Here is an 8,815-nt window from a genome sequence, read left to right as displayed (position 1 = left end):
ATCCTAATTATATCTTTGACGAGTATGAAAATGGTATGCAGGCCCATACCCAGGCAATGGGCCCAGTGGCACAGGTTCCCCCCCCAGCTGGCTGTCGAGTTAGGATTTTTAGTGCTTTTCACCGTGCTCAGGTGAGCTGTTGTGATTGCTTTTTGTCCTTCGTGCTACGTCAACATTTGCCTTGTTAACACTCTAGAGGCCACATTTATTGTCCAATCTTCATGAAATTTGGTCAGAAGATTGGTCTCAATGATATCTTGGATGCTGTAGAAAATGGTTACGTTTGCTTGAAAAACATGGCTGCCAAGGGGCGGGGTATTTTTCCTAATATGGCTATATATGGCTATAGTAAAATCTTGTTAACACTCTAGAGGCCACATTTATTGTCTGATCTTCATGAAACTTGGTCAGAAGATTCATTCCAATAATATCTTGGACGAGTTCGAAAATGATGCCGGTTGGTTGAAAATCGTTGCCGCCAGGGGGCGGGGCATTTTTCCTTATATGGCTATAGTAAAACCTTGTTAACACTCTAGAGGCCACATTTATTTTCCGATCTTCATGAAACATGGTCAGATGATTTGTCCCAATGATATCTTGGATGAGTTTGAAACTAGTAACCTTTGCTTGAAAAACATGGCTGCCAAGAGGCGGGGCATTTTTCCTTATATGGCTATATATGGCTATAGTTAAATCTTGTAACACTCTAGAGGCCACATTTATTGTCCAATCTTCATGAAACTTGGTCATAAGATTCATCCCAATAATAACTTGGAGGAGTTTAGAAATAATTCCCTTTGGCTGAAAAACATGGCCGCCAGGGGGCGGGGCATTTTTCCTTATATGGCTATAGTAAAACCTTGTTAACACTCTAGAGGCCACATTTATTGTCCAATCTTCATGAAATATAGTCAGAAGATTTGTCTTATTGATATCATGGATGAGTTCGAAAATGATTACGTTTTCTTGAAAAACATGGCTGCCAAGGGGCGGGGCATTTTTCCTTATATGGCTATATATGGCTATAGTAAAATCTTGACTTGGTCAGAAGATTCATCCCAATAATATCTTGGACGAGTTCAAAAATGATGCTGGTTAGTTGAAAAACATGACCATCTTGTGGGTGGGGCATTTTTCATAATATGGCTATAGTAAAACCACTATAGAGGTCACATTTATTTTCCGATCATCATGAAACGTGGTCAGAAGATGAGTTTGAAAATGGTTTTGATTGCTTCAAAAACATGGCCACCAGGGGCGGGGCATTTTTCCTTATATCGCTATATATTGCTTTAGTAAAACCTTAATAACACTAGAGGCCACACAGTTATTGTCCAATCTTCATGAAATTGGGTCAAAAGATTGGTCTCAATAATATCTTGGATGAGTTGGAAAATAATTATGTTGCTTGAAAAACATGGCTTACAAGGGGTGGGGCATTCTTCCTTATATGGCGCTAGTAAAATCTTGTTTACACTCTAGAGGCCACATTTACTGTCCGATCTTCATGAAACATGGTCAGAAGATTCATCCCGATAATATCTTGGAAGAGTTAAAAAATGACTGTTTAGATATAAGGGAACATAGTAAGAGAACCATCAAAGATATATACAATCTACCCAGAGTTGGAGATATGCTAAATTCACTTGCTTATTCAAAATTCTTTTCAAAATTAGACTTACGCAGCGGATACTGGCAGGATGAAATAGCAGAGGAAGACAAAGAAAAGACAGCCTTTGCAGTAGGAGGATTGGGGTTCTACCAATGTGAAAGGATGCCATTTGTGTTAACAAATGCAGCCAGTACTTTTCAGAGACTAAACCTTAGAGAGTGTCTTATCTTTTAAGATGATGTGCTTATTTTTTCAAAGAATTTCCAAGATCATGTCACCAGGTTAGAAGCTTCCTTTGAACGTCTTTATCTCCATGGTCTTAAAGCTTTTTTCAGCGCTTCAGTTTTGTATCTAGGTCATATGGTATCCTCTGACGGAATTCATACAGACCCTGAGAAAACAGCATCTTTGACTACTTGGCCAGTTCCACAAGGAATAAAGTCCTTGAGAATTTTCCTTGGTTTTACAGGGTTTTACAGACGCTTTGTAAAAGACTATGCAAAGATTGTCAAGCCGCTGAATGACCTTCTTGTTGGTCATCCCACCAACAAAGCTTCAAAGAAGTCCAAGAAGAAGAAAACTCAAAACCGTTTCTTGTTTGTGTCGATGCATCCACAGAGGGTCTTGGCGCCGCACTATATCAGGAACAGGACGGTTTGGAGCATGTCATCAGCTACGTCAGAAGAGGTCTTCGTGCCAGCGAGAGGAACTACCCTGCGCACAAGCTGGAGTTTGTGTGTCTGAAGTGGGCCATCTCGGAAAAGTTCCACGACTACCTGTATGGAAACACCTTCATCGTGAGAACCGACAACAACCTGCTCATCTATGTATCTTCAACAGCCAAGTTAGATGCGACAAGACACAGATGGTTAGCTGCACTGGGCAACTACAACTTCAAAGCAGTGTACAAGGAAGGCGTGCCGGACCGCGATGCAGATGGATTGAGCAGACGACCACATCAGCAGGAAGAAGAGGTGATGTTAACAGATGTCATCAAGGCCCTGTGCTCAGAGGCCATAGCCAGGACAGGGGGACATCCACTTGCAGAGTCTTTTGTCATTACAAACAATTGTAACCTTGGGACAGAGGATCCTACCTACTTAGCTACAGACATAAGTGATGTTAACAAGAAGGAGGAACAAAAGAAAGACCCTACCATTTCCAGGATATACCACATAATTGACAACAGACTTATACTACAAAAGGACCAACTGCGACAGGAATCCAAGGACATGCAGAAGTACCTAAGACATAGGAGCTCTTTTACCATCAAAGACAGTATTTTATACAGACAGTGTCAGACAGACGGTCAGGATGAGTTACATCTAGTGCTACCAGAGAGCTACAGAGGCTGGGCCATGAAAGGACTCCATGATGATGTCGGTCACCAAGGACAAGACAGGACACTTTGGTTGGTGAAGCAGCGGTTCTTCTGGCCAGGCCTGGAGAAGGATGTAGTATGGAAGGTTCAAACCTGTCCCAACTGCCTGAGGAGGAAGTCACCTACCAAAGCCCAAGCACAGATGGTACCATTTACAAGCGCTCATCCCATGGAGCTGGTATGCATAGATTACCTTTCGCTTGAGAAGTCCAAGGGTGGATACAAGAACATTTTCATCATCAGAGACCACTTCACTTGCTACGCCCAAGCTATAACTCGAAACCAGACTACACAGACCAGGGCTAGAGTCCTGTTTGAGAATTTCTTCTTCCACTACTCATTTCCAGCAAGACTACATTGTGACCAGAGAAGAAACTTCAAGAGCAAGGTCATAAAGGAGTTATGTAACATAGCAGGAGTGCAGAAGACTAGGACTACAACATACCATCCTATGGGAAATCCAGTCACCGAGCGCTTTAATGCGACACTTCTTTGGATGTAAGGAACTTTGAATTCAGCCGAAAAGTCCATCTGGAAGGATTATGTCAAACCCATGGTTCACGCCTATAACTCCACGAGACATGAGTTCACAGGCTTCTCACCACACTATCTTCTCTTTGGATGGCCATACATGTATATGTTCATTGGGGTGAAGGACTCTACACCTCCATCCAGCAGCATAGACAACTATGCAGCAAATTTGAAGAAGGTTGGACTTCGCCTACCAAACAGCCAAGCAGAACTCCGAGAAGCAGTCTGGGCGTCACAAGAAGATATATGACAACAAGTAACGCAATTCCAAGCTCGAGATTGGGGACAGGGTACTCATCAAGAATGTGACGCCTCAAGGGAAGCTGGATGACAAGTGGCAGCGAGAACCATACCTTGTGAAGTTGTGATGGACATCCCAGACCAGAAGATACCAGTCTACATAGGAATCTTCTACTTTCTCTGCTCTATATCCCATTTGAAGACACTATCCCGGATACGACAAAACTACCCATACCACAACAGAAGAGACCAACACCGGAAGTCGACACGACCAAGGAAATCAACTTTCCACCCGAGTCGGAGTCAGACAGCAGTTCTGAGACAAGTGAGGCAAGCCTGAGGTATATCATACCACCTAGGAGAAGACCTTTAACACAGCCCTGTGTCAATTTTCCCCGACCAGAGTTACCATCTAGCATATCACGTGCTACTTGTGACGGTGAATCCAGTAATAACTCTACTGGTAGGTCCAACCTAGCGTTTGATTTTCAGCAGGACACACCTAGTTGTAATAACGCAAGTTTTTCTAGGTCTCAACCTCACAGATATACTGATTATTATTTTTCAGGTAATGGTATGTCTAATCAGAACCAATCTTTATCCTAAGGTCATAGGTCCGAGTCTCAGATTGCAGACCAGATCTGAAATCATACACCACAGGCTCCAACGCCGGTGTTACTCCAAAGACCTGACTCTGCAGAGCCAGTGTTACCACAACGACTACAGAGACCAAGGAGATAGCCAGATTGGTATGGAGATCAGGTTCAACAAATTACAGCACATGTAGATACTTTTCCCCAGGGTGAAATTTATTTTGTGTGACAGAGGAGAATGTCACAGTTTCAATTAGTTTAAAATGTATTTTCAGTTAATTGTATAACATGAAAAGTTCTTTTTTTTCAGATGTCTTATTTTGTAGGTCTGATCTTTATTAAGTTTCAGATTAACTACATGTATTTTGTTTCAGTTTGAAATTCTTATTTCTACTGATATTTTCAGACATCTAAGATGATTGTCTAACACAGAGAAAGTATGTTAACATTCATAATGGTGATTAGGTGATTAGGGCTACTATTGCATAAATTGTATTTTATGCTATATTATTAGCCTTATGATGTTTTTACCTTCTTTTACAGTTATTTTAATGTATTGTTCCATTGCAGATGTTCCAAAAGAATATTGACACAGTAGTCAGTATGTTTATAGGATATGTTTTTAATTGTAACAGTACCATTTATTTCAGAAAATTTGAGTATGTACCTTTAAGGATTTAAGTGAATAACCAGTTAAATTTCAGGTACTATGTGTTACCACATTTAATTTCACGTGTTTGCGTACCAGTCTTTAATATACTTAATATACTAAATTTTGGTCTTTAACCTTGAAATATCTGTTGCTCGCCTGTGTTTGTCCGCTTATATTAGTCACGGGTGAAGCCTGAGCATTTTGCGCCATTTTTTTCCCTTTGTTTCGCTTGTTCGTGCTTTGTGTTGAGCTTGCTTGACCGTTATCCAGCGAATCTTTGGAGGGTTTGCGTTTTCTGGTCATATATAATCATAGGTATCATCCAAATGTTCACTTAAAAACACTTTTCATTCATCCTTACTTGTTTTATTCCATAAACTTTCAATTTTTTCGATGTATATGGGAAATTAAGATTATTTAATTATTACAAGTTTGATGTTTGCTCAATTATCCGTTTGATTTTAATTGCAATTAATTAACGGAAACATTATGATTCATTGTGTTACAAACGTGAAGTATTATGATTTATTAGTTTGGCAGAGGTATGATGCTTTGATTTGCCAATTAAAATAATTTCGGGACCAATTTAACAATTATCAAACACACTTAGATCGGAAGACGTGTGATCAGATGATTGACTAATTACTAGCACAGAAACAATAAAAGGAGACATTATAAAGGCGTTATATTGTTTTTATAAACTTTAAGCCAGTTTGCATCTTTTGATCTCAAGATATTCGCCGAAAGTGTATATAAAAAGCAACTTGGCTATGGCATTGTCATATAATGTAAATAATGTACCTCTTGTACAAATTTAGCTGTTTTTGTCTCATTTTTAACTGTAAAGCACATTGTCTTACCCTTAATTTTTATGTGGCCCTATGAAGGTGACCGTTTGGAGACACGTAAGTTATTGCCCTTAACATATAAGGGTTTTTTACTAAACCCACTTTTAAATATTGTTTTAATGCCACTCTGGGGGGACCTCTCTTCTCCATAGCCCAATCCTCCTTAAGTTCCATACAGACAGGGTCTTATGTTGGAGCATTACGGCTATATTCCCTGTCTGCAAGTGTTTAACATTGAGCCACATACATGAACTTGTACTCGTTATTTTTTAACAACTCAATACTCAATTGCAACATTAATATATAATTGAGAGTTATACTCCCTATGTGTTATCATATATTGTCTTCTTTCCTTTCCTTTTCATATAATTGCATGTACACATGCAACTTCACTTTACATTTGAGAGCTGTTAAACCAGGCTCTGGCATCCCTATCAATTAATGTTCATAAATATAAACATAACTCACCAATGATTAGACCTTGTTGTGTGGCATTTAGTTTAAACTTTAAATATACATATGAAAATGGTACTTGACTATGTATGTAAACATATTGTGGCAATGTTCAACCACTTTGTGATCTGGAAAATCCTCAATTATTGTTATTGTATTACTCAAACATATTACACATATGTGTATCCCTTTTTCTATAAGACTTATATTAAAATAGTCCTATTTGGACTCTAACATTTAAAACACAGATCACAAAGTTTAAAGACTCCAACAAACCCATTGCAGTATATACTGAACAGTGGGTCTGGTAATGATGATGCCACATACAACAGTATGTGTGTTTTCACCATCTTTACTTATAAAAATTGGGCTATTCTTTCTCTCTCTCCTCCTTAAAAACAATAACATACAATAACAACATCATATTAATGATAATAATTAATAATAAGTACAGTAACATAACAAAACATAGTAATCTAATACTATAAAACAACTCCAAATTCTTTTGGATTAATTCATCCTTTTCTTTCATTTATATTTTTGTATATAAACTATTATTGTTTACTTTTTCTTAAAGTACAACGTCAGCCGTGGGAAAATCTATTTTTAAACGGATTGACCTACTTGCAATCCTTAATAATAAATTTTGGCCAATCCGCGCCAGCTTTTTAAAAGTACACCAACCAATAAAAACGCCGCTTTTTAAACAGCGTTAGGCCCATCCATTGTAAAGCACTGCGTCTTTTTAACGCTTCTTATAAATGTTAGATATTTTTAAACCAATAGATTTTTATTAAGGCACCGCACCAACACCGCAAAGTTTTATATTTATACCAATGGTACAGCCCAGTAAAATCGGGCTGTCCATTTTATGGCCGTTTTCGGCTTTTTTATGCAGAGTTCTATGTTAAGCAGTGTGCTCGGGCAATGGTTTTTAACCCAAGTCCCGAGGGTAAATAACCCCTTTAGTCAGTGGCATCGTCATTCGTGATTTTATATTTCGACACGTTCTTGCAACACTGTAGTGTGTGTTTTATTTAGACATGTGTATTAATAAATATAAAATGAAGTCTGTATTTTGGTGTGATGCGCTCATTTGTTATCTGTTATGTAAAATAAAATGTATGTCAACTGTTTGTGTATGTGTGCTAGGGACACTGTATTAAATGTTTTGTTGAGACATGTGTATTCCGTTAAGTATGTTATCACTTTGAAGCTATCAAAATATATGCAATATAAATAACTTGATAGTTTGTTTTATTTCAAAGCGTCTCTAGCATTGCAACAGATAAGATTTTGGGTCCATTATTTTTCACTGCAAGCTTTTTGTTACAAATAGTTTTTAGTTTTTTTATATTGACACCGGTCCAAAACAGTTTTTATATGAACTTACTAAAATATAACGGCCGCACTAAATGTTACTATACACTTATCATAATTAAACGCGGTACGGCGGAAAAAAGAAAAAAAAATAAAACGACTAAGAATCGATTTCAATTCGTTTTCCATTTTCAAAATCAATTTCTGTGCGATTGAATTTTAATTTCAATTCGTTTTCTGTCAAATAAAAATCGTAAAACGATAAAATGAACCTTATCTGTTGCCCTGCGATATACCTGAAGCAAAAGACAAAAGAAACAGTAATAAAGATAGCATAATACTGTATTAAAAAATACTCTAGTTATAACAAGCTAAAGACTAAAAACTAGGGCGAAACGACCCGGCAATTAGGGCGAAACGACCCAGGGCGAAGGAGAATCTGGGCGAAACGACTCGGGGGCGAACAGGATTTAGGGCGAAACGACCCGGATTCGTTGCAGGGAAATAAATCCGGTATAAAATTATGATATGTCTATCGCAGTTACTTCCCTTGGGTTTTAACATAAGCCAGTACTAAGCTGATGAAGGTGGCTACCTTACCAGCAACAACTGATAATGTTCAATTCTTTTCGACATGTTATTTCGCAATGTTTCGCATATACGTATACTTGATATTACTAATCACTGAAAGAAACTATTTTCAAATGCAAATTAATTTTTGAGGAAAAGTTTTCACAAGTTATTCAGTGGTCATAATCTCAAGTTGATTATTTCATCATAAGGTCAGACTGGGTACTGTATAGTTGTATGTTTTTGTAGATATTGAGGTATTTTTTAGTTGAAGCGTAATAAAATGTCAGGAGACATTTTCTCGTAGCAGAGAAGAATGTCACTGTGTGACATTTTCTATATGTCAGTTTTTATCTATATTGATTTTGCATGCGCCGTTCCATAGTTAAAGTGCACGCGAACGTATATTTGTCAGCTCGCATGCGCCGACGTTTCCGTATGTCCTCGTATGTCTTTAAAGGTCAAAGGTGATTTGTCATTGTGTCGTCTACTGTTGTCGCAATCTCCACGCAGAGTTGTCGTTCCTTGCTGTCACATACAACTCTGCGAAAGGCTCAGCCCTCCATTTTGTCTATAAAATAGATAAAACCGAACAAACGCATTCAACGTATATTT

The 8,815-nt window shown here is 38.1% G+C and overlaps 1 protein-coding gene across 1 annotated transcript in view; it reads left to right on the top strand.

Annotated features, from left to right (window-relative positions):
• The window catches only part of LOC127855142 (uncharacterized), a 368,604-nt gene that overhangs the window by 25,083 nt on the left and 334,706 nt on the right, over positions 1-8,815 (top strand). The window lies entirely within an intron of this gene.

This window comes from Dreissena polymorpha, chromosome 13 (genome assembly GCF_020536995.1).
Source record: "Dreissena polymorpha isolate Duluth1 chromosome 13, UMN_Dpol_1.0, whole genome shotgun sequence".
Lineage (NCBI taxonomy): Eukaryota > Metazoa > Mollusca > Bivalvia > Myida > Dreissenidae > Dreissena > Dreissena polymorpha.
Note: the sequence above shows the minus strand (reverse complement) of the source record. Positions and strands in the feature narration are given on the sequence as shown.